Below are 27,630 nucleotides of genomic sequence, written 5' to 3'. Positions count from 1 at the left end.
GAGGAATGGCAGGCCATTCTTCATCAAGAGCAGGTACCTGAGCAGGTATTGACGTTAGAGAGTTTGGTCTGGTGCGAAGTCGACGTTCTAGCTCATCCTAGAAGTGTTCGGTTGATTTCAGGTCGGGCCTCTAGGCAGGCAAGTTCATTTCATAAATATTACTGTTCACAAACATTTGCCTCACAGATGCTGCTTTATGACAGAGTGGACTGTTATATTGACAGAAACAGTTATCCCCTCCGTACAGGTTATATACTGTAAGCGGTACGCACTACTGTAAAAGGTGTTCATATCCTGCCACGTTTACCGTTTTTTAAGGACAATAAATGTAACACGCCCTAACGACAAAAAACACCACGATACCGGAACACCGTCACCTCCGTACATCACTTATGTCACTTCACATGGTGGCAGGTAGTGTTCTCCAGGCACTCACCAAACCCAGATCCTCCCATTCGACTGCGACAAAAGACAGCGCGATTCTTCACTCGAAATCACTTGTGTCCGGTCATTCGCTCTCCAGTGGCGTCGCTCTTTACACCACCTCTTACTTTGCGCAGAAATGGCAACAGAAATGTGTGCTTTTCAGGAGCTGCTCCAGTATTGCAACTCATTCTTTTTAACTCCCTACGCACAGTCGTTGTCCTAGCTGGACTGCAGGGAGCACTTCGGATCTCACGAGAAATTATTTCCGTTGATCTGATGTGATTTTTTACAGCTACCACCGTCCGAAACGCCCGACATTCCCTGACTATCAGTACACGAGGTCTGCCTTATCTTGGTTATGGCGTGGTTGTCCCTTAGCGTTTCCAGTTCGCAATTATATAACTAACAATTTGCTTGGGAAGCTTCGGGGACGTTTCGATGCCCCTGATGGATTTGTTACCCACGTGACGTTCGACGACTACACCACATTCGAAGCGACTGACCTCTCTTGACCGACATATTCTACTGTTACTGGTTCACTGTTGGCAAGACAATATAACCCTCCTCCTTTCATACTGGTGGACCTGCCTCTCGAGACATTTCTTGGTAAATTCCTTACCATGCAGGAATGTCCGATTACTTTTACTCATATAATATATTAAGTGGGTCAAGTGCTGATTTATAGGAACATATCATACAAAATAATAACATTAAGATATTCCTACTAGTTTATTTTAGGTTTTGAAAGCAGCATTTTTATAATAATGTATGGGAACAGTGTGTGTGACCTGACACTACGCGCGTACTTGTGCTTCCTTTTGCTGTAATATTGACCTCACTTCTTTCGTCTGCTATGCTACTGGAGAGTTTATTTCCTAACCAGTTTAGTTCCTACTGTATTAGTAAATTACATCTGGTTTCTGTAATTTTCGTTTGTCGTTACTTCCCTACAGGGATACACAGAAACGGCACATTGAAGGTAGAGCTCATATTCTTTGAAGTATGTAATTTGTAATACGTTAATGCCTTTGTAGGATTATTTAAATTCACTAACATTATGACAGATAAATATTTCAGTGACAAGCTCTATGAATTTAGCCAGGTGTGTCCTTATGTGTCTGACGTCAATGTACAAGCATAGTTCGCACAACAAATTGCACTATTTTGGCGTGAATTTCTCACAGAATGGGCTGTCTTTCACTTTCAACAATCGTATACAATACGTAAGATGCATGCTGTTTTTTCAAAGATTTTAGAATCCCTTCAGGATGACGGGAACACTTGTCTGAAAAATGCTTCCAGTTCAACGTGTTTGGCCTTAAATTCCGGTTCTGCGCTCGTCTCAGTTCATCGATAATTGTCATTTGAATGCAATCTGGTGCTATAGAAAGCAGGAAGGGTGGAGAGTATAATTATTATAGTGATCATTATTAAATTTCCGAACAAGAGAAGTCAGTTAGGACTCAGCGCACAACTGAAATGAGATACGCCTCTGTATAACCTCATTATGAAAATTGGCAGCGACATTATTTTCTCTGTTTCTAGTTACACGTGGACGAGTTTTTAGTTAGTCCGCAACGAAATAAAATTTTTCGTCCGTTTTCAGCCGTGCAGTCAGCTAAAATTCAGTTGACAGCGTGACGACATTAGCTCTATTGAAACTACGCAATAACAAATGTAAGCCATGAAACGTAGTTAAGCGCATTAACCGAAAGGACTCCGCTCTACCTCTGTGGATATATGGGCACCTACAAGTAAAAATCATCATACGCCTGCAATACTATTCAATGATAATAAAAGGAGCGAGGTAGCGTCCAGGAAATTTGTTTGTTGTTGCAGTCGATCAATTTTTACTTTATTCTTTTGACGGAGACAATTTGAAGCGTCAGATTTTCAACAATGTGTGCTTGCTAAATCTAAAATTCTATCTAAACCATTTTAATAATGAATATTTGAGAATTACAGAGACAAACAATTCTTGCATACATCGTTGCTTCACAATCTAGTGGTTCCAAATTGGATCTTCACTGGTGAACTGTATGTGGTTAACAATATTATTTATTAATATTTTTCGTATTTGTTACTGAGTATAAACTTGGTGTTGTTGTTGAACAACACTGGAGATATAATAGGGTTCCAGGTGGATGGTTGAAGCATGGTAATAGGAATGTAGTTAGACCGGTCTACTGTTCTGTCATATACGTGCTTTATACACTGTTGCGTTACTGGGGGCTCCTTCCTAATCGCATTCTTTAATGTAGAGCTTGGGAGTATGACTTAAATCAAAAGACTTGTTGCACTTACGCTTACCATGCTATCATGTTACACTAAGTGCCTGCACTATTTGCGAGAAGATGTCTTATCACATCGCGGCTCATCGTTATTTCAGTGATGAGCGCACGTTCGTCTTCAGTGGACTGTCTTAAGCCGTGGATTCGGTTTTCCCTGTAACTGTGTACATCCAGCTGCTGATTCGTTTCCAATTATCAGCACGCTTCTAAACATACATCAAAACATACACATAGTTATAAACCGTAAGTCACTGGACACTGCATGGCAAAGGAGACTGTGTTACATTAATAGCTACTTTTTGTTATCTGAAATGTCCGTATGAAATCAATTGCACTAGTCCATCGCACCAACGAGGGGCTTTTTAGGGCTCCATGGACGTGGCACGGACTGTCTTTGCTAAGTTTCTTTTCGAACTAGTAATTATCATAAAGTAGAGGACGGTCTGATGTGAAGGCAGTGGGCGTGAAGGAAAGATTAAAAGAGTTGAAGTAATAGGTCTTTTATTGACCACTTTTGCCCTGTGAAGGGTCACATCGTCAGGGCTAGGGAGGCGAGGACGAGCCAGAGCATAGAGGCTGACGAAATATAGTTCGCGAAGCTAACGAAAGTTGGTATCTGCCAATCGGGCAACTTCGAGCGGGATGCTGGCTGCGAAAACTAAATCCACGGCGCTGCACCACCGGGAGATGTTCACTGCTACAGGGCCCACATCCAAGAGCGGGGCGTGGCAACGGGCGGCCAGGTACATCCAACACGCCACGCTGCTTCCCACACTCTGATTGGTTAAGACCGAGAAACCTGCAGCGGCGGCAATGGAACTTTCGAGAGCATGGTCTGGTCAGCGTCGCAGAGACAGCGTTACTTCGTCAGCACATTACGGAGGCTCGTGATCGAGATTGCCTACCTTGCTGCTGACTTCATGTTGCTTTACCGTGGGGCGGAAAATTTACAGGCAGCCAACACTGCCAGCCGAGGCGTAGCCGTAACAAGAAAAATAAAGTTACCTTTTGACAACTAATAAAATAAGATAAAATCCCTTACTGTCTATCTCATCCTTACATTCTTCCCGCTTCCATTGGAGAGGAGAACGTAAGTGAATTCGTTTAAGAAGTGAGTAATTCAGATGTAGATCATTTTAGGTTGCAAAACAAAGTAGACATTACCTATATACCAAGGGCTCCTGCAGAAGACGGCAGGGGCCTTAACCTATGGGAGGGTGTAAAGACTCTAAAGACCTCGGGGGGTCACAAAAGGGCGTACGCATGTCAACAATATGTGTTTACAAAAACTAGACATAAACCTTACAAAACCTCAGAATAAAATCACATTAGCTGCAAAACATCAGAACAAAATTAAATGAGAGAACAAGTGTGGTTTGAATGTGTCATAGATCCCAAATGTTCTATTTTTCATAAATAAAATTAACATATTCACATCACCACGGGAGTCACATGCAGGGCCAGTGGCGCGAGGTGGCGTGGTGTGTGGTCCTCAGTGGGCAGCGTGCAAGCTGCCGACAAGAAGGGGGCAAGGCCGTTGCCAAGCCCGTTCTCTGGAGCTCAATGCAGTGGGGTATGAGGGGAGGTCCACACATTTCAAAGACTTTTAAAATGGGAGCTAACACTATCGGAGCACTTGACTAGGCTACACTAGTTTCTCCACATAAGTTGATATCACAATTGCACTCTTAAAACTAAGACGGGGCACTTGCCTGATCGATTCTTTCTCCTAGTCAAGGGCGATACTCGCCCTGAGGCTGGGGTTCTGAAACCACTGGAGTGGACGCTCTTAGCCGTTTGCTGAACCCGTTTTTGTACAAGGTCCTTCTCAGTACAATAATAATAGCAGTGACTAGGGCTACCGTGGCACTGGGTATGAAGGTTGTATGAAGTTCAGTGGCTGTTTGCCATTCATTTAGGTGTGCTAACGGGAGAACGCAAGATATTTTTCCTTGCCCATGTTTTAAAAGATCATCAGTTGACGTAAAAAGGAGATCATTTGATATATTAGATAAAGGAGGCTGATCAGTTGACAGAGGTACATCAAATGGGCTATCTGGTAGAAAAAACGTAGGGAAGTGGGTACGCATACTAAGCGAGTGAGGCCATAGTGGCATGGAAGGTTGTTAGTGGTGTTCCAACTACATTGAGCGTAATTTATGAAGAATTTCTCCTTTATGAAGGTGGAATATACAGCGCATCGTTGATACGACGGTATCACCCACTTAACTGTGTATACGAAAATTCTGCAATTCCCAGATAGCTGCTACCTACTTCTTCTTAAAACTCGACATCTCTCACATAACAAATACTTTACTGTGCGACCAAATTCGCCGTCCTTGTGACTCCGTAGTGCTGGCTCATCAGGCTTAGCCGGTTGCTTAAAACTCCTATCTATCCTTCGGTACACTGCAGTGTCCTGAGACACGTCATACAGTTAAATGCTACTACTTCAGTAGTCGGTATTCTTTCGAAAAATACTATGGAAAAATAGTGTCACAGAAGGCTCAAGTTTTCAACGGAGTTTTCCGCTTACTGGCGGTTATCTGCGGGCTAGACGTGGTTAGCGTCTGATAATGCCTGCCGGCCGGGATGACCGAGCGGTTCTAGGCGCTACAGTCTGGAACCGCGGGACCGCTACGGTCGCAGGTTCGAATCCTGCCTCGGGAATGGATGTGTGTGATGTCCTTAGGTTAGTTAGGTTTAAGTAGTTCTAAGTTCTAGGGGACTGATGACCTCAGAAGGTAAGTCCCATAGTGCTCAGTGCCATTTTGATAGTGCCTGATCAGCGGTCGTCAGAGAGCACGGAACACTGTTCTTGTGGCCTCTTCTCCGACATGCAAGACTAAAGTTCACCTGAACTGAATAGTTTTGTTTTGTGACAGTTGACAGATGAAAGTAGGTAGGACAGAGTATGCTGCGGAATTGAAAAGTTAAGGAACGGCGGAGACGGCTGCGATTGCCAGTCATGTTAATGTCAGGTGCATACCCTTACGGGATCGGTTCCCTTGTTCATCCAACAGACTACGTATATGGCCAAAGTTTGCTCATCCTGTGGGTGTGATTCACTCTGTTTACGTTACCTAACACGGGGATAGGCATGTGGTACGTCTGTCCAGATAAACATTCAAATACAATTGAAATAAAACATTGTTACATCTTAAATCACCATTCCACAATAGTTTCTTAACTAGAACATTATTAATAAACACTTAAGTAATTGGCAATACTCGGAAACGTACTCTAGCATACTTGGAATACCACAAATTGAATAATTATCCCCATAATTGTAGCAACAAAGTAACACATAGAAGCATTAGGTTCAGGTACCCATATACTAGATTACTGGTGCTGGCAAAAATTTAACAAGTCTCTCCAATAAATTGATAATAACATAAGTAAAACATGTACAAAATGAACAATAGTAAAAATAATACATCGAAATAAGTAATTTGCAACCCATCATAGTGACAGAAGCAGTGGCAAAACCACAATAGAAGCAAAAGTACAAACTATTATTTCCCTTATACAAAACTCCCTTATTCTCCAGTTACATTTCGTAGCAAAATAAGTGTAAGTATTCTCTGTTATTCCGTTATGCTCTTGTTTATATTTCCATACAGATTGACATGGCTTGGGTATGTCCACCTACAAGAAAGCTGTAGTTGAGTTATGTCAACATCAAGAGTAATTCTGTGGAAGAATGAAGTGTTATGTTAATACTTTCTTTACGGAGGTTTAATTTAAAGTAGTTTTATGTCACCTTCAGTTAACAGATCAACAATTATTAAACATATTCTATGATATTTCCTGTGTTGATTTGCACTCCTTGTCTCACAATTCGAATATTGGTGCTTACCAGTCTCCCAGTCACTCGTTCAAGGGTATGATTTTTGTTCCTTTTGTTAACTATCTCATCTACCTGCTCCTCTATATTCATTACTGACGGCTTGACGAAGCTAGTTGCATCTCGAAGACATCGGTATGACTTACCTGTCAGCGCTTTTGTTTTTAATAGAATTAGAGACCAATTGACATGAGTAGAGCGTATAGGAAGGAAAGTAAGTTGCTTAGTATTGTAAATGTGCTTACATTTATTGAAGGGATTCGTTACATAATGGTTAAGAATTATGTGTTGAGATACAGCGCTGCTTGGAGTGGCAAGAGGCAACAGGCGTCACGCTTGTGAGATAGTATGTTGCTGACAGTGCAGCTGCGACCAGTTTCAACTCGCTCAGCAGCAGTACTGGTGTCCGCGTGCACATATGCCGGAGCTACTATATTACACTACGGACAGAATTAAGCCTTTCAAAAGGCAGGTTCAGTGATTGTTTTATGGCACTTATTGTGGCTACCAATGTGCCGTGTACTTAATATCTTAAACAGAGGCGTAGATGGTTCCTTGAGTAGCTCTTTTACAGGTCATGAAACTCTTATCTCTCCCTTCTTTACAACTGCCAATTAATACATACATAAAGCATTCCAAATCTTTCTGTTGCAACACATAACACCTTAATTTCAATAGAATAGTGTTAATGAAAGTAAAAATGATCTCTTATTTAGTGTAGATATTTCAGTTAATTCCTGCTTTTGCTGTTGTCATATAATGCACTAAGCGACACGGTCACAACGCCTCAGGAATGCGGTTGTAGGCGCTTCAGTCTGGAACTGCGTGACCGCTACAGTCGCTGGTTCGAATCCTGCCTCGGGCATGGATGTGTGTGATGTCCTTAGGTTAGTTAGGTTTAAGTAGTTCTAAGTTCTAGGGGACTGATGACCTCAGATGTTAAGTCCCATAGTGCTCAGAGCCATTTGAACCATTTATGGGGAGGAATATGATCATCTTCTTAGGTGCAGACTGAAACTGACTATAGACTGGTACAGACTAATGCAGACTGGTACAGACTGGTGGAGACAAATGCATACTGGTACAGACTAATGCAGACTGACTAATCGGAGGCCTGTACACTCGTTATAATACCTCGTGCGTTTAGGTATCACTGCGCGAGTGTGATCCGCGAGGAGAAAAGGTTCTACGTTAGCAACAATCTCATTGGCTGCATTACATATTAATACGCGGATCGGCGGAAGCAGAATTTTGTCCATCTCTAAGGCAGCGCCATCTCGTAGTGCGGAGACTGACGAGCGCTGCGCCTGCGTTGTTGTGCTTAGTGGAGCGCGCTCTAGTGGGAAATTTGTGTACGCGCTGACTACGCGGAACTATGTACACAACAACTATCATGTTTTTATGGTAAAGCTTTAACAGCTTTGTCTGTTCGGTATTCACTAAGTCAGCAGATGAAGTGTGAATCCCTTTGATGTATATAAGATTAATTGATCCTCAGCTCAGCATGTTCCATTGGCAAGGACAATTATCCCCTTAATTCTATTACCAATAAATATTTGTATTTTCAGCTCTCGACTGCTACAACAACATTCCAGAAGACATTAAATCGCAAAAGACAATATGATTTTAACGATATTCGAGGGTTGGATTCCCTCACTCCTTCGTCGAAGAGTTTCACTGCCTGGGCTACTCTCAGGGTGCACCCTCGACGTGGAAGATCCCCACCCTTGCCTTGCCGTCTGCTCGTCGTCAGTACTGCTCGCCGCCGCCGCCGCCTGGTCGCCGCCTGCCGGTGCTCGCCGCCGCCGCCTGCCGGTGCTCGCCGCCGCCGCCGCCGCCGCCGCCGTCGTTTGGTTGCCGCCTGCCGGTCCTCACCGCCGCCGCCGTTTGGTCGCCGCCGCCGCCTGGTCGCCGCCTGCCGGTGCTCGCCGCCTGCCGCCGCCGCCGCCACCGCCGCCGCCGCCGCCACCGCCTGGTCACCGCCGCCGCCGCCGCCTGGTCGCCGCCGCCGCCGTCTGGTCGCCGCCGCCGCCGTCTGGTCGCCGCCGCCACCATGTCCCAACCCACCACCACTACCACTATCATTTTCACCTCTCCCTCCGCTGCTCCAACCACCATCACATGGAGCTCATCCTCCACCCCACTTCCCGTCCTTCCATCTCTCCCTGTCCACCCCACCCCTGCGCCCCTTTCGGCTGTACCCACCCCCAACTCCTCTTCCCCTATCACTGTCGCCCCATCGACAGCTACTGACTTTCCGCCGCTCCCCGCACCGCCTCCGACAGGCTCCAAGCCAGCACGGATCTCTGCTCGACGTTCCACAGTCTCAGTGACACCCACGCCCCCACCGTCTGCTTCTTCCGCTGCTCAGGGTGGTCCTGCCCCCAGCCATCTCCCCCTGCAACCCGTCCCCCTGCCCCCTCCCCACCCAGTGGTGTCCACGAAACCTTCCAAGCGCCCGAATGCTGACCCTTCCCCCGAAGTCTCCTCCAAAAAAACCCCCAATCCCCGTGACCCACCCACTCCCATGGACGCGGCCCCGACCCCCGCCCCCGCCACGCCTGCCACCCACACCTTTGTCCTCTCCAATCCTGACCCTCAATTCCTTGATGCCCGCTCCCTCACTCTCGCCATCCGGAAATACTGCCCCAATGCTCCCATCTCCCAACTGATTCCTCGCAAGGACTCGGTCCTCATAAAATCCCCCAATGCTTCCTTCCACACCGACCTCCTCTCCCACATCCCTCGTATCCAATTTGGCCAACGTGCAACTCTCACCCCCTACCACACCCCGTCCTCTCCCCGTCAGCCTCAACCTCCCCGACGTCCGCCGACCTTCACCGCTGTGATCACGAAGCTTAGCCCCGTGATCACGGAGGCTGAGGTGTTGGCGGAACTCAACTCCCGGCCCGACATCGAAATCCGCTCGGCCCGTCGCATCTTCAATGACGCCGGGCCGACTTTTCTCATGCGGATATTCACTGAATCCTCCTCCTCCATTGACCGCCTCCTCACCGAGGGAGCCCTCATCTACAATCAGCGCCATAAGGTGGACCCCTCCCATTCCCCTGTCCAATCCTACTGCTGCCAACGCTGTCTCACCTACAATGACCACGTTACCTCTGCCTGCAAGAACCCCCCTACTTGTCCCCACTGCAAAGCCTCCCACTTCCTCAAGCATTGCCCCAACCTCACCTCTCCCCCCTCCTGCAACACTTGTAATGAACCACATCCTACCTACTCCTCGAAGTGTAAAGCGAAACCTCCACCAGTAACCCCTGAGCTCACCGTCCCTGTCCGTCCTGTTGATGACCCCATCCACCCCAACAACTCGCTCCGCCCTCCCCCTACTGCTGAGGACATCATCCGTTTCACCACCATTGTGCTCCAAAACATCCACCCCTTCCAGCGCTCCCACACTCTTTCCCAAATCGCCCTCGCTGCCCGTTCCATCTTCCATCTTACCACCTATGCCACTTACTCCCACAACCAGGCCCACTTCACCTTCACCCCCCTCACCACCCTCGTCTAACTCTCCACTCCCATGGTACAACAATCGTACCGTATCCTGTACCACAACATTCGCTCCCTGCCCACCCACAAACTCCTCTTCCTCCACACCCTACGTCAGCACCGCGTGGATGCCTTCGTCCTCAATGAAACCTTCCTTCAGCCCCAAATCTCCGTCTCCACTGCCCCTTACACCCTACATCGTACCGATAACCCGTACCCTCTGGCACGTGGCGGAGTTGCTATAGGCCACCTCAAGCACCTCCCTGTCCGGCCCCAACCTCTCCTTAACAATCCTGCCGAGCATCTCACCCTCAGCCTCTTCTTCCCCGCCCTTACCATCACCTGTGCCACCATTTATGTCCGCCCTCGCACCCCCATCCCATATGATTTCCTGGCCCACATTGACCGCACCTTCTCCACCTACGTGATTGCCGCCGACCTCAATATCCACAGCCGCGATCCTGCCGACCTCCGGCGGTGGCATCAGTTTCTCACCACTCTCCAGGGAGACCTGGTTCCCCTGCCCCAGCACACCCGGCCCGAATCCAACACCACTCCTGATGTAGTCCTTGCCTCTCCCAACCTCCTTGGGCGCATCACCGCGGATGTCCTTGACCTCATTGGCAGTGACCATGCTCCTGTCCTCCTCACTATCTCTAACGGTCGCCATCCCCGCCACGCTCCTCGCCCTGACGTCCCTCCTAAACTTGTCCATGATTACTCCCGTGCCAACTGGGATGCCTACCGGGATTCCATTCACACCCAGGTTGACAGCCACGACCTTACCCTCCAGTCTCCTGATGACATCTCTCGCACTGCTGCCTTCCTGCACCAGACCTTGTCTGACGCCGTCGCCACCCATATCCCCACCAAAGCCGTCCACCCTCACCGCCCCGCCCTGCCTCCACAGGCCGTCCTTCTCCTTCGGGAGTCCCGCCGCCTCTACCACTCTTTTCTCCGCACTCGTGACCGGGATACACTTACCCGCCACCGGCAATTACAGCGACACATCCGCAACCTGCTTGTTGCGAAGAAACGCCGAGCCTGGCGCCAGACATGTACACACCTCAACACCACGCTCCCCATCAACTCTTCCAAGTATTGGTCTGCTTTCCACCGCCTTACTGGGAACCGCCCCACCCCCCAGTACCCTCTCCTCCTTAATGACCGTCCCTTTCCTGACAACCTCAGTAAGGCCAACCACTTTGCCTCCCACCTCTCTGATGTTTTTTCCATCCCAGATGATCCCCACTTTGATTATTCCCTCTTCCCTGATGTCATGGACCGTACGAATACCTCTGTTCCTCCCCTTGCTCCTAGCTTCCAGTACTTGGGCCACACCCCACCATCTGCACTTAACACTCCCATCACTACACAGGACATCAGCCTCACACTCCGCACTAAACGCAACACTGCTCCCGGCCACGACTGCGTTACCTACCGCCACCTCAAACACTGCCCTCCCTCCTTCCTTTCCCTCCTTGCCGCCCTCTACAATGTCATCCTTGCCACTGGCTTCTATCCCGACCTGTGGAAAACCTCCCGTATCCTGATGTTCTCCAAACCCAATAAGCCTCCATCTGATGCCTCTTCCTATCGTCCTATCTGTCTCACATCGGTGTTCAGCAAGCTCTTGGAATCCATCCTTTCCCGGCGCATCCATCTCCACCTCCACCAAAACCACCTCCTCCCAAACACCCAATGTGGCTTTCGACCTTCCTTCTCTGCTGATGACCAACTCCTCCGCCTCACTCATCTCCTCTCCCTCCAGCTTAACTCCCGTCGCTCCGCCATTTTTGTCTCACTTGACCTTGAAAAGGCCTACGACCGTGTCTGGCATCCCGGTCTCCTGTTTAAACTCCAAACCTACGCCCTTCCTATCAACTACATCCGTCTGGTGGCCTCCTTCCTCTCCCGCCGCCCCTCCTACGTTACCATCCATCATGCCAATTCCCGCACCTTCTACCCCTCTGCCGGTGTGCCCCAGGGCTCTGTCCTCTCCCCTCTCCTCTACCTCCTGTACACAGCAGATATGCCCCAACCCCCCCCTCCAGTGCACCTCTTGCAATATGCTGATGACACCGCATCCCTCGCCCTCGCTCCTACCCTCCAACGGTCCCAACGCCTTCTCCAGAATCACCTTGACCTTTTTGCTGCATGGTGTAACCAATGGCTCCTGAAACTCAATCCTTCCAAGACCCAGGCAGTCATCGTAGGTCGTACCACTCGCTCCTTCCGGCTCCTGGATTTCTCCCTTACTGTCTGCGCACGTCCTGTCCGTCTCACCCCCACCCTCACCTACCTTGGCCTCACCATTGACCGTCACCTCACCTGGACCCCTCATCTCCGATCCATCCAATCCAAAGCCCACAACCGCCTCCGCCTCCTCAAACTCCTCTCTGGCCGGACATGGGGGTTGCACCCCTCTACCATCCTCCACACCTACAAATCCTTAATCCGTCCCATCCTCTGTTATGCCAGTCCTGCCTGGATATCTGCCCCCCCCCCCCAAATTCTATCAGTCCCTCCAGATCCTTGAGCGTCATGCACTCCGCCTCGCCTTCCATATCCGCCTCCCGTCCCCCACGCGGCTCCTCTATGATCTCATTCCTTTCCCCCATCTGCACCTCTTCCTCGAACTTATCCGCATCCTCTACACCTCCCGCCGTCTTGAACCCCCTCACCCCCTGGTTGCTCCTCTCCTCTCCCATCCTCGCCCCCTGCCCCGTCTTCACCGTTGTGTCCCCCCTACCCTCCATCTCTACACCCTCCATCTCCTTTCCCAGGGTGGCTTCCGTCAACTCCCCCTCCCGGATGATGCCCTCTCTCCCTCCATTTATCCTTCCTATCAACTCTGATCCTCCCTCCCCCTCCTTTCCTCTGTCCTTTCCCTGGGCTCCCTCTTCCCCCCCCCCTTCCGTCCTGTTTCCTCCCCACTACACCTCTCCCTACCTCCCTTCTCCCCCCCAGTCCTTTTGTATTCCCCTCCTCTGCCTACCCCCCTCCCTGTCGCGCCTGCCCCCCACCCCTCTTATGGGTCCTCATCCTCCATCAGCTCCTTTCCCGGTTCCCCCCCCCCCCCTTCGCTTTTACTCTCCTTTCCCCCCCTTTTTGTTTTCCCATCCCCTGTTCAGTTTCCCCCCACCTGCTCTCGACTGTGGTGTCACCTTTGCCGACTTTTTCGTGCTGTGTTCTAGTGACTATTCAGTGTTGTGTTGCGAACAGAAACCATGCTGTCGCTGGGTGTGCGTTTTATATACTTTGCGAACAGAATCCAGACTGTCGCCGTGTTTTTTTTTAATTGTCTATTGTTTCCCCTGTCTGCTCCGTATATATTTTTATTCGCTTCATCATCCCTCTGTTGTTTGTTTTCATTTCCCCATTTTCTTTTCACCTTGTTACTCAATGAGTCCCCGATTTTATCGCCTGTTTTTTATTATTATTTATTCTCCTGCTCTTTGTCAGAAAACCTGTAGGCTGCAGAGCGGCGTCCTAAGCTGCTGCCAGCCCGCCCCCTTCGGGGGGAATTGAAATTCAATAAAGGAAAAAAAAAAAAAAAAATATGATTTTAAAAACCTCATCACTTCCATTAACGTGTGATATCCTAAATTCTATTACCAATGTTTGCCAATTCCTAGGTCTACTTATAACTAACATTCACAATTTAAATGAATATATAGTAACAGTGGCTTTCCATCAATTAATTTTCTTGCTGCATGCAGGACTTTTCCAACTGTTTACATATCATCTCAGACCTAATTCTTGTAATATAAATCATAGGGGTGCTTTGACCTTAGAGCATATTTATCTTGCGGTCTAGCCGGTTGTATTACCTTCTTTCGTGCTGTCTTGGGTGGAACTACTGGCGTAATAGGCCCGGTTCCACTATCGGGCGGGGGTGGCTCGGAACCTTTGTACATCTTTAACCTGTTGAAATGAACGATCACTGTTCGTTCTGCTAACCGAATATCCGCATTTACTGGCGAAGTAAGCCGTATGATACGGTATGGGCCTATAAGTAGGTGTAAACTTCTTGGTTCTTCCCTTCTTTGCTGCTGGACTGAGCTACATAACTAGGTCTCCTACCTTGTACTCGGGTATTTTTGCTTTCTGATTATCCCTCTTTAACTGTTGAGTCCTGGCTTTTGCATTATTCCCTCTCACTTTCTTCTAAATAGCTTTTAAACGTCGGGCCAAACCTCTCACGTCTTTGGATTTAATTCCAGGGGGCAGTTTGTCAATCTCAAAAGGCAAATTCATAGGGCGGACCTATACCGCTTCATAAGGGGAATGTCCTGTAGCTTCATGGACACGGCCACTGTATGCCGATGTGATGTATTGGACATACCTGTCCCAGTCAATGTGATTTTTATTAACATAGTAAGAAAGTACACCCATTACGGTGCGATGGACCCGCTCGAGGTGTCCGTTCACTTTTGGATGAAACGGTGTGATTCTCCATTTTTTTATTTGCAGCAATCGACAGACTTCTGTTACAATGCAGATATAAAATTCGTGCCCTGATCTGTAAGTTCAGCTTCAGGACTTCCATAGCATAACACCAAATGGGTGACAAACGCACGAGCTACTGTTTCTGCGGACATATCCGGTATGGGAACGAGAATTAAGAACCTGGAAAAATGACTTATGATGGACAATATATATCTGCTATTTTGTGGACTCAGAGGGAAAGGACCAATGGTATCTGCGGCTACTAAAGCCCGAGGAAAAGTTGCTTCTGGCTCTTGCTGTAAGGGTACCCTTGTTTGGGATGGTAATGACCTCCTAACACAGGGCAAGCAATTTTCTATGTACTTTTGTACGTCTCTCCGTCTGCCTTCCCAGAAATAGCGGGTGGCTATTCGACAATTAGTGGCGTGAGGACCATTATCACATGCTTGTAGGCTATCGTGACATTGTGCTATTATCTTGGGACGTAGTTCTTTGGGAATTACCACCCGTTAACCCAACGGGGTTTTTCGATACAAGATTACATCTTCGACGGAAAATTCAAGCAGAGTTTCATACTTCCAACATTCAACATCTCTCTGTTGTGTTAAAAAAAATGGTTCAAATGGCTCTGAGCACTATGGGACTTAACATCTGTGGTCATCAGTCCCCCTAGAACTTAGAACTACTTAAACCTAACTAACCTAAAGACATCACACTCATCCATGACCGAGGCAGCATTCGAACCTGCGACCGTAGCGGTCACGAGGTTCCAGACTGAAGCGCTTAGAACCGCACGGCCACAACGGCCGGCTTGTTGTGTTTCCCTCTGTTCTTCAATAGAAACATCATTGGTAACAATTACCTTAACTTTCGGGCTTAATGTGTCAGCATTCTGATGTAACCTACCCGGTTTACGCTTTTCTTCATATTCATATTCGCTCAGTTTTAAATCTCAACGAATTACCTGCGGCTAGGGTCTTTTAAGTATAGCATCCACTGTAACACGGCATGATCAGTGATGACAGTAAATTTTCTCCCATACAAATAACATCGGAAGTAGGTCACACCAAACATGGGCGCTAAAAGCTCCTTCTCAGTGGTACTGTAATTCGATTCTGCTTTGTTAAGCTGCTGAAACCCATAACGAATTTGTCGTTCTTCTTCATCAATTGCTTGTAACAGGATGGCTCGAACAGCATAATCGGAGGCGTCTACCGACAGAATGAATGGCTTTTCAAAATCTGGCTATGCTAGTACAGGGGCTCTAGTTAAAACATGTTTGATTTGTTGCATTGCTTCGTCACATTCCTTAGTCCAGATAAAACTAAGCTCCTTTTTTTCAATAATTTAGTTATGGGCTTCGCAATGGAAGCATAATTGTTCACAAAAGTCTGTAATAATTTTCAAGGCCTAGAAATGACCGTAATTCTTTGATATTTGTTGGTATTGGAAATTCCTTTACTGGTGCAGTCAAAAGGGGATCCGGTTTGACACATTCTTCACTTATTATATGTCCCAAATATTGTACCTGAGACTGGGCAAAGGCACACTTTTCTAATTTCACACTCAAGTGACATCCTTTCAAACGTTCCAAAATATCCCTCAGCCTTTCTGCATGTTCGTTGATAGTTTTAGAAAAATTAATAATGTCATCTAAATATACCAAGCATGTTGTGGGTTTCGATCCGTGCAACAACAGATCTGTAAATCTTTGAAAAGTGGCGGATGCATTCCTCAAACAAAAGGGCATTCTTACAAATTCGTATAATCCTGTAGGTACGACAAAAGCAGTTTTATGGCGGTCCTGCGGTGCAACAGGGATTTGATGATATCCGGAGCGTACGTGAAGAGTGGTGAAAGACTTGCAGTTGCCTAATCGGTCTAATGCCTCACCAATGTGGGGTAACGGGTTCGTGGATGGTGTGGTTACCTGATTTACTGCCTCACATCGACACATACGCCATAGGCTTTCTCTCCATTCATTGACTTTATTGGCAAGACGACCACGAGGGACGCCCACGAACTGAGAAGGGCTGAATGTTTCCTACAGATAATTGCTGCTGAATCGTATCTTGGACTACAGATTGCAAATGATACGATATAAGATATGATTTTTGTGCAATCGGCCGTGCTTCACTGGTCGGGAATTCGTGCTGAACCAAATCCGTGGCCGGTAAGAATAGCCTCTCTGCAAACAACCAAGAAAATTCCTCTAACACTGGCTGCAACATCTACTTCTCCTCGACGTTTAAATGACTTAATTTCTCTGACAATTTATTCCTTAATGACGATGTGACACAGCGCACTTCTCTAAATGAACACTTCTTTCTCATCCGTCCCATCTCATCTTTACTTCACTGCATCTCAGCTCTTCCTATTTCTTCAAAAAAGTCCTATCCACTAGCTACAATAGTACCTTTCGGTATAACAGCATCTTTCACACCAATATTATCTGTAATCACCGGCATGGCCAAACCTTTCTGCTTTCTTTCCGGTCGACAAATACATCTCTTTATATGTACTGATTGACGATCTAATACATCATTCTGAGTTAGCGGGTCCACCAAAGTATCTGTCTTTGGATGCGTACAACTTTTTACATGTATCCAAGGAATCTTTCCGCTTCCGCTTCTTATCGTTACAAGGTCAGTGATTTTTATCGCCCACGTCCGCGGTTTTATGGGAGACTGAGAACAGTGCCTTTCACAACTTCCTTGTGGCTGGTGGGATGGTACACCGCTGAAATGATGAATTGCTCCACTGAACTTCACAGTGCGCGTTCGATAATTCACTATCCCCTGATGACAGTGCAAGAAGTCATTCCCTAATATAATGTCAAAATCACCTTTCTTTAATCTAACTACTCCCATTTCTTGGCTGTATTTATCCTCGTCTATTTGCAGATTCACTGCACATGAACCCGCAGGGACAATTCCTTCCTCTCCAAGACCACTGTATGGAATCTGGGTGCCTGTAACACCCTTCGATCATTTTTATCTACAGATAATAAACTAATTTGTGCACCAGGATCAACCAAAATTCTAACTACTTTGTTCCTGAGTATGCCATTTATACCATTTATACTAACATGTTCCACTTCTTGACATTTTCTGGTCCTCACCGGATGTATTATTTTTGTCGGGGGCACGGTTGGGTGGTAGAGCCTGTCCCCCATGCGTTTCCCTGGTTTGTTCCCGTGTTGCAGCGTTGGTTGCGCATCTGGTGAGAAAATAGTGGCTTTGTGGGGCAAACATTATTGGTATGGCCTACAGTCTCACAAACAGTGCAGAAAGGTGTGCGACGGCGCATTGACATATGGTTGGGTCTCCCATAATGCTGACAAAATACTTCCCTTGCTGAAACCAGTACAGGGTCTGGAGGACACGGCGCAGCAGCGTAGAAGTGCAACACATCTTCGCGTAATATTGCCAAACGAGTAGCTTCAAACAGTGATGTGGGGTAGGCTGCTTTAACTCCTCCTCTGATGCGGGGATCAATACCGTGAACAAACACATCAATTGCACGTTCTTCTGCTTCTGAGTGCAAGGTTCTATTTTCACTGGCATTTTCGCCTAGCTTGTAGGTACGACAAGATATGGTTAGTATGCGATCTGCAAAGGCATCAAAATCTTCATTTGGCTTCTGCCTAAGGGTGGATAATTGATCTCTGTAGTATCCGGTACCTCTGGTATGAGTATAATGCGTAGTTAGTCCGTGGGCCCAAACTTCAAAGTCACGCGTATTGCGCAGTTCGTTCATTGTTTCTATAAACATTCGGGCTTAACCTATCAACTTTAATCTGGCTACGTTGACCAGTAGATCTTCTGGCCAGGCGCAAGTGCGACCCACATCGCGAATATTCTATATGAACATAGCCACATTTTCGTGGGAGTTCCCTGAAAGGGTGGGAATGGAATAAGCTGCAGTAAAATTACTTACAGTTGCCATATTAGCTGAGATTGTGCTAGTCGCATTAGTGACAGAATTGATATTAGGTGTTACTGATAGCACATTGGTTACAGGCGTGGAACTAGCCACAGGTACAGAAGGTCACATACTGGCTTCCAGCGTCTGTTTCAGGACGTGGTTTTGCTCAAGTAATTCTTGATTTTGGGTGCACAATTGGTGAATTTGTGCACTTATGGCTTCGAGTGGGTCTTGCGAGACAGCTGCCTCTTCAGGACGGTCTCTTCCTTGAGGTTTTCTCTTAGGCATGTTTACAAATTTAAGGGACGCTAGTGACCAAGAAAAAGTCGCTATGGGAACGGATCCCACTTCTGACACCAAATTTACACGAGTTCGTGCCGGGAAGGGGGATTGTAATTGTTACATCCCACTTCTGATACCAAATTTACAGGACGGATGGATGGGAAATATGCGGATGTGAAGAAGTGATTAAAAGAGTTCCTGTAATAGGTCTTTTATTGGTCACTTTTGCCTTATGAAGGGTCACACAATCAGGCCTAGAGGGGCAAGGGTGAGCCAGAGTGTAGAGTTTGGCGGAACATAATTCGCGAAGCTAACGAAAGTTGGTGCCCGCCAATCGGGCAAGTTCGAGTGGCATGCCAGCTGCGAAAACTAAGTCCACGGCGCCGCACCACCAGGAGAAGCAGGAGATGTTCACTGCTACAGGGCCCACATCCAAGAGCGCAGGCCTGGCGACGGGCGGCCGGGTACATCCAACACGCCACGCGGAGTCTTCCGCCCTGATTGGTCAGGACCAAGAAACCGACGGGGGCGGCAATGGAACTTTCCAGAGCGTGGTCTGGTCAGCATCGCAGAGACAGCATTACTTCGTCAACATACGGGGGAGGCGCATGATCGAGATTGCCTACCTTGATGTTGACTTCCATTTGCTGGACCGTGGGATGGAAAAATTACAGGCAGCCAACGCTGCCGGCCGAAGCTTGGCCGTAGCAGGAAAAATAAAGTTACCTTTTGAAAGCTATTAAATAAGGTAAAATCTCCTACTGTCTGGCTAATCCTTACAATAATTTTATTAATAGTAAGGCATTAATAGTGTAAGTATAGACAGTTGTGGGAACCAGGAGGGGTAAAAGTGGCCTCTATCTTTTATTTGTTTGTAGAGTGCTGCAGCCTAGCGAACAACTTTGAAAGCAAACAAAGAGATTAGTCTCGTATTTTCGAACTGGTGTTGAACTGGTTTCAGCTCACTGATGGGGAAACTTCTGACCTAGATAGGGAACTCTTCAAGAAATTTACAGTAACTTTGTCGAAACTCGACAAAAATGCTTACATAACTGGTAGCAATGACATACATGATGATGTACGGTCTGTTTATTCTCGAATTTCTTGGAAACCAACTTTCTATGCAGAAATAACTGAGAGATGATTGCTGAGAACTGCTTGAGTTAACAATGATTTTCCTTGACGTCATTCTAGAGAATGGGACATCGTTTCGCGTCCCAGGAGCTGTAACTCATTCTATGCAGATGACAAAGGTCATATATGCATTCAATTTATGCATGTTACAAGATCAGTTTCCCTTATCTCACATGGAGAATAACTCATTAACAAGAGTATACATTTTTGTTGCACGCGTGTACGCCAGAACCTGGTTTATGTCAACAGAAGCAATTAAGGCACCTTAAGATGGTTGCCTCTCTATGAGTCAGCTGACTAATTATCAGACTATTGATTCAGTTACCAGTAAGACTGCTGCAGAAATAAATATCATATCACGTTTGCTCTTAGTTTCGTTTACCGACAATGTTCAAAAACAAAGGTCGAGGCAAATACAGCTCAAGTTACCATTGAATTAGAAAATGAAGCGTAAGGGAAAGGAGAAAAAAATCAAGTAAAATGCTACATTATCCTCAAAAATAATCTTGCTTCTTTTACGAATATTGACTTTCCATCATTTGTAGTTTCTGTTACGAAAACTTTCTTCATAAAGTTCTCTATTGTACCGATTTTCTCCACAAAAACCGTGCAACATACAAAGAGGACTTCCTTTACAAAGGTGTAATTGAAAAACTTGAGGAGATCGTTGTTGTGAACGTTCTTGCAAAAAGAGGTGTCTAACTTATTCAGGACTGCAATAAAACTCTCCTAAATGACGAACCTCAGAAACAATTTGTCTTACATATTGTTGCTTGCGACGGAAAAATGCCCAGTTGCTATTAAATCTTCTGTCAGGTTAAATAATGATCATCGTTCTTTCAGTCAAATTATCTTTTGATTCTACAGAATCGAATGTTGTAAAATAGTTACTGCAAATATAACAGTTTCTCAAACTGAAGGTAGTACGTGTTTCTTAAGTTTACCGTCTTTTTCTTTATATTAATTCCTCGAAGGAACTTTTCAGTAATATGAGTCAAAACAATTTTAAACTATTACTGGGTCTGCTTGAGTTTGTCGCATTTATTACTCTCACAAAAGCCAAGTACACAGAGAGGTTAAGGAAGAATACAATCAGTTTTAACGCAGATAGTTGTTGCGGATTTTGTGTTCCAACATCAGGGCGTTTGAGGGTCACCTAGAATTTGTTGATCAAATTTTACACAGAATATTAACTTGGTTGATTTTAATAGAAGTGGAGGGTGGGGCTAACAAATTCTAACTTTCAGGAAACTGCATATAGTTAAGACCACCCTAATGTGTAGATATATTCGTATCGTCTCCGTATCAACTTTAGGTGTGCTTAAGCAAAATCTTGCAAAGTTTCCACTGTGTTTCTTAAGTTAAATTACTGATTACGTTCCGCAGCAACATAGTACACGAAATTCTTCATGATTGTTTAAGTTTTCCTCATATAAAGCGGTATGTATTTTTTGCTAGTAATCAGTGGTAGTTGTCATTGGTTACTGGATATAGACGCTTCTCTGGGAACAGTTTATGTCTTGCGATTATTGTATGACGTGTTGCTCTCATTATAACAGCAAGTTTTGCCTTATTCAGTTAATAACTTCTGGTATTCCAAAGCTTATCGATCATAGCTTGTGCTTCATGGTGTGGGTTCCTGTTGTCATGTCCTAGTTCATGAACCACGGACAACGCATGAGTGGCCAACTAAGTGGTCCTGACAGTCGGGATACCAGTTACTTAGGAATAAGGCTGGGCATCTCGGACATATTCTGAGTCGTGGGCACCTTTGTGCTCAGATGGCAAAGACTACCAAATCCACCGGTTAGTCCCTCAATCGTTAGGGGTGAAACTCAATGGGACCTGGGGCAAGTAAGGCTAGCAACCTGCTTCCCTGGTACTTTAAATATGATGCTGGCAACAATCAGAGCAAAATGCCTCTGACCTTTGGAGGTGACGGAGTCCCACCTCTAATTGACAAACCAGGGACTCCTAAGATACGACTCGGCAAACGAATGGTAACGAGATGGGGAGCTATTAATATCAATGGGGGCTACTCTGGGAAGAAGGTAGAGCTGGCAGAGGCTGCAAGTAAGATGGGGTTGGACGTTTTAGCTGTTAGTGACATTCGGGTAAGGAGTGAGAAAGAAGAGGAAGTGGGAGAATACAAGGTCTACCAGTCAGGAGTCAAAGCAGGAATAGCACAATGGGGTGTAGGGCTTTACATCAGGAAAGAAATGGAACCCAGCGTATTTGCGATAAGGTATGTAAACGAACGACTGACCTGGATAGATTTGACAGTGTCTAGCAAGAAAATTAGGATTGTGTCATTATATTCGCATTGTGAAGGGACAGATCAAGATAAGATGGATAGTTTTTATGATGCACACAGTGATGTAGTTGTTAGAGCAAAGGACAAGGACAGTGTTCTGCTCATGGGTGATTTAAATGCCACGATTGGAAATCGAACAGAAGGGTATGAAAAGTTTATGGGTAAATTTGGAGAGGATATGGAGACCAACAAGAACGGGAAACAACTCTCGGATATCTGTGCCAGTATGGGCTTAGTGATCACAAACTCCTTTTTTAAACATAAGAACATTCACCGGTATACTTGGGAAGGCAGGGGAACCAGATCTGTCATAGACTATATAATAACAGATCAGGAATTCAGGAATGCTGTGAGGGACACACGTGTGTTCAGGGGATTCTTTGATGAAACTGATCACTATTTAATCTGCGGTGAAATTGGTATTGTGAGGCCGAAAGTGCAGGAGGTCAGGTCCATATGTAGGAAGATAAGAATGGAGAAACTTCAGGATAAGGAAATCAGGCACAAGTACATAACAGTGATCTCAGAAAGGTACCAGTTAGTTGAATGTAGTCAATTACAGTCATTGGAAAAGGAATGGACAAGGTACAGGGACACAGTACTAGAAGTGACTAAAGAATGTCTTGGAACAGTAGTGTGTAAAGGAAGGATGAAGCAAACAGTTTGATTGAATGACACAGTCAAGGCAGTCTGTAAAAGCAAAAAGAAGGCGTATCAAAAATGGCTAGATACTAGAACTCAGGTAGACAGAGAAAGCTATGTTGAAGAAAGAAACAAAGCCGAACAGATAATTGCAGCGTCCAAGAAGAAATCTTGGGAAGACTTTGGAAACAAGTTGGAGACTTTGGGTCAAGCTGCTGGAAAATCATTCTGGAGTGTAATTAGCAGTCTTCGAAAGTGAGGTATGAAGGAAATGACAAGTATTTTAGACGGGTCAGGAAAACTGCTAGTGAATCCTGTTGATGCCTTGGGCAGATGGAGGGAATATTTTGAAGATTTGCTCAATGTAGGTGAAAATACGATCAGTAATGTTTCAGATTTTGATGTACAATGGGATAGGAATCACGATGGAAATAGGATCACATTTGTGGAAGTGGAGAAAATGGTTAACAGATTGCAGTGCAATAAAGCGGCTGGGTTGGATGAAATTAAGACGGAACTCATCAAATACAGTGGAATGTCAGGTCTTAAATGGCTACACAGGATAATTGAAATAGCGTGGGAGTCGGGACAGGTTCCATCAGACTGGACGAAAGAAGTAATCACACCAATCTTTAGACATGTAAACAGAAAAGATAGTAACAACTACAGAGGTATCTCTTCAATCAGCGTTGTGGGTAAAATCTTCTCATTTATTGTTGAAAGGAAAGTGCGAGTATTAGTTAAGGACAAATTGGATGAAAATCAGTTTGGGTTTAGGCCTCTTAGAGGTTGTCAGGACCAGATCTTTAGCTTACGGCAAATAATGAAGAAGTGTTACGAGTGGAACAGGGAATTGTATGTATGCTTTATAGATCTGGAAAAGGCATATGACCGGGTTCCTAGGAGGAAGTTATTGTCTTTTCTACGAGATTATGGAATAGGAGGCAAACTTTTGTAAGCAATTAAAGGCCTTTACATAGCCAGGCAGCAGTTAGAGTTGACGGTAAATTGAGTTCATGGTTCAGAGTAGTTTCAGGGGTAAGACAAGGCTGCAACTTCTCTCCACTGTTGTTCATATTATTTATGGATCATATGTTGAAAACAATAGACTGGCTGGGTGAGATTAAGATTTGTGACCACAAAATAAGCAGTCTCGCATATGCGGATGACTTAGTTGTGATGGCAGATTCGATTGAAAGTTTGCAAAGTAATATTTCAGAGCTAGATCAGAAATGTAAGGACTATGGTATGAAGATTAGCATATCCAAAACGAAAGTAATGTCAGTGGGAAATAGATATAAACGGATTGATTGCCAAATAAGAGGAACAAAGTTAGAACAGGTGGACGGTTTCAAGTACTTAGGATGCACATTCTCACAGGATGGCTACATAGTGAAAGAACTGGAAACGAGGTGTAGCAAAGATAATGTAGTGAACGCTCAGCTACGATCTACTCTCTTCTGCAAGAAGGAAGTCAGTACCAAGACTAAGTTATCTATGCACCGTTCAATCTTTCGACCAACTTTGTTGTATGGGAGTGAAAGCTCGGTGGATTCAGATTACCTTATCAATAAGGTTGAGGTTACGGATATGAAAGTAGCTGGGATGATTGCAGGTACTAGTAGATGGGAACAATGGCAGGAGGGTGTCCACAATGAGAAAATCAAAGAAATACTGGGAATGAACTCTATAGGTGTAGCAGTCAGGGCGAACAGGCTTAGATGGAGGGGTCATGTTACATGCATGGGAGAAGCAAGGTTACCCAAGAGACTCATGGGTTTAGCAGTAGAGGGTAGGAGGAGTCGGGGTAGACCAAGGAGAAGGTACCTGGATTCCATTAAGAATGATTTTGAAGTAATAGGCTTAACATCAGAAGAGGCACTAATGTTAGCACTGAATAGGGGATCATGGAGAAATTTTATAAGAGGGACTAAGCTCCAGACTGAACGCTGAAAGGCGTAATCAGTCTTTTGTATATATATCGCCGAATACATTTTTTCTTCTTGCTGACAGACTAGTACGTCCCTAAAGCGAAAAAGAAAAGAAAATGGTCAGTTATGGAGTTGCTAATTGCTCTTTCCATCCCGCTCCCCTTGTCGTTGTTCTGAATAATGAAGAACTCAGTTTTCCTCGGTTACAGCTCGGGAAATGGGGAAATGCACTTCAGTTTGATTCCTTGTTCCCAAAAGTAGTAGTTTGTATGATTCCTTCGACACTTCTCAACTAAAGACAGTATAATTCCCTATTACAGAAAATATTTCCAATAATGATCGTTTCCCCACGGTCCCATTTAAAATTCCGGATTTTATCGTATTCGTTGTTATGTATACGTGGCATAGTATATAACAATTTTTATTTGTTAAATGGTCTTCGATTTCAAATTTAGCGGTACACCTTACCGATAAGTTGTGTGTATCACATTCATGATTAGATTTATATTTATGAGGACCAAGTGAACAGGTTTTCCCTTACCCAGTTCATGAAGTTTCTGTTAACTATTATGGTTGTCTGAGATTGCAGTTTGGCACAGCAGTTAACCACTTTGTGTAATAGAAACTGTAAGGTATAAAAGCAGTTCAAATTGTAAGTAGTAATTGATTCTAACATACGAAGAGAGAGACTGTAGGGATGACTGCGCATTTTAGTTGCAGAGCCAAAGTATGATTTGTTCTGTCAGTTTATCATCCAGAAGATTTCTGTTAGTTTTTAATGATGACAGAAAAATGAGGATGAAGATGAAGTATTTGTAGAATAAGCATCTAAAGGAGTTGAGCATCCCATTGAAATTTCAGGGTAAATATTAAACTCTTTATTGCTATAAAACGAATAACAGCATACATTAAATAAAATTTAAGGTAAGTACAAAATGATACAATGTTAAAGAATACTGTGAAGTACATTCACTTTTAAGAGAGGACTTTTTTACAAACACTAGCATGAAAACCTCTCGTAAGTTTCGAATGAAATGAGCTCGAACAGTATCTTTGTTCTAAGCTCACATTTCTATTTCTATCGCCAATAATCCTGACTGAGTCTCCTCTCTGTGTCCATGGGGAGGCATAATGTCATTCAGATATAAACAATTTTTTCATGCTAATGCTTGCTGGAGATCGTCTTGTGTCACAATGATGACTTCACAATCACTGTCTTCTCTAGACAACGGATTACGATTGATACACATACAGCGTACGAAATACTTTCTTGCAGTTGTTATTAGTGCTGCAACCAAAATGAAAACTAATGCATACGGCATCCACAACTCGAAAGAATTGCAGTGGCCTACGTGTTTGCTAGGAAGTGGAGGCTTTGCGACATTTTGTTCTGTTGCTGCATGCCTCGATGTTTCTGCTGCTGTATTGCTGGGCATGTTGTCTCTGAGTGCAAGCGAAACTGAAGAGGCATCGGCTGTTCCATCTTGCTGCGGGGGACACTCGTCGTCTACGGAGAGAGGACAAGACGTAATCGCCGAATACATTTTTTCTTCTTGCTGACAGACTAGTACGTCCCTAAAGCGAAAAAGAAAAGAAAATGGTCAGTTATGGAGTTGCTAATTGTACTGGGTTCTCACATCAAGATATTTCCGACAATAGCTAAGGCGACTACGAATGGCAACTAAAAATTTATTAAAATGAAATGTTGTTCACATGTACATAGATAATTGAAGAGCGGAACTGTCAGACGCTCTAAGTGCCAAATGTCACATTTTCCATTGGAACCAAATAACAATATATCTCCTTTTGCTCATAACTTACTTGCATTCAAAAAACTGAAACCTTTTCTAATACCACAGAATTATGCTACTCATCTAATCAATGCTAAAAATAATGGGATAAATTAAAAACAAATAACTTATCCGCAGTTAAAGTACCATACCTGAAACTGGTTTGTTCTATGTTCAACTAAGACCTATCTTTTGTTTCAAGTGTCATTAATACTGAGACACTACGTTCTGCTTGCGTAACCCAAAGCACAGAAACAAGGCAGTAATATTGTAACAAGTATAACTGTACACAACAAAGACCATTTCTGATATCTTCTCAACTTTGTACAAGGGAATAACAAAATTAAATTCACGAAAACATTTTTCGCTATTGACTGTTCTTTTTTACACAACTCCATTCTTGGGTAAAGACGTTTTAAAGTTGTAAGGTGGCTATAATTCCGCACCTTACAAGCACTCATCTACATACTTTGCCGTGATGTACAAACACAATTAGGTATCATGTGATAGGTTGTACATCGTGTAAACGAATATTTAAAGCAGACTGACATTGTCACGTACGCTTTGTAAACAATTGTTAACACTTATTGCATGAAAGGTGACGGAGTGTATTTATTATCAGAACGGCGTAATGAGTGATTGCCTATACTAGTAGAGGGTGGAACGCCAGTGGAGATGAAACGGCAGGCAGAACTCAAGCTCTGGGTGGATGGCCCGCACAGCTGTTGGTCCTACTTAAAAACGGGAAGAAGCTAGACGGACGTCGTGGCACCTTAGCTCTGGAGAACGATAGGGTACGACCGGCCACTGTTGTAGCAGGACCAGAAAGATAACCGGGAACTCTGTAAATCTTGGACGCACGTAAGAGGAACGAGGGAGCAGCACCTCAGAAGCCACAGAGACTGGGTTATTTCCAAGGATTTTACTCAGAAGCGTACCATTGTACGAGTATAGGTTTTCCCTCGGAAACTTTCCGCACTGGACGACAACAGATTAAAATATAGTTGGCCGGCGTCCGGAAGAATCAGTAGACAGGGAAAATACCTCGTGGTTTCGGAAATATGGCGGTCGCTCGGTATCA

This window comes from Schistocerca piceifrons, chromosome X (genome assembly GCF_021461385.2).
Source record: "Schistocerca piceifrons isolate TAMUIC-IGC-003096 chromosome X, iqSchPice1.1, whole genome shotgun sequence".
NCBI classification, from domain to species: domain Eukaryota; kingdom Metazoa; phylum Arthropoda; class Insecta; order Orthoptera; family Acrididae; genus Schistocerca; species Schistocerca piceifrons.
The sequence above is the reverse complement of the archived record's forward strand: the minus strand, read 5'-3'. Positions refer to the sequence as shown.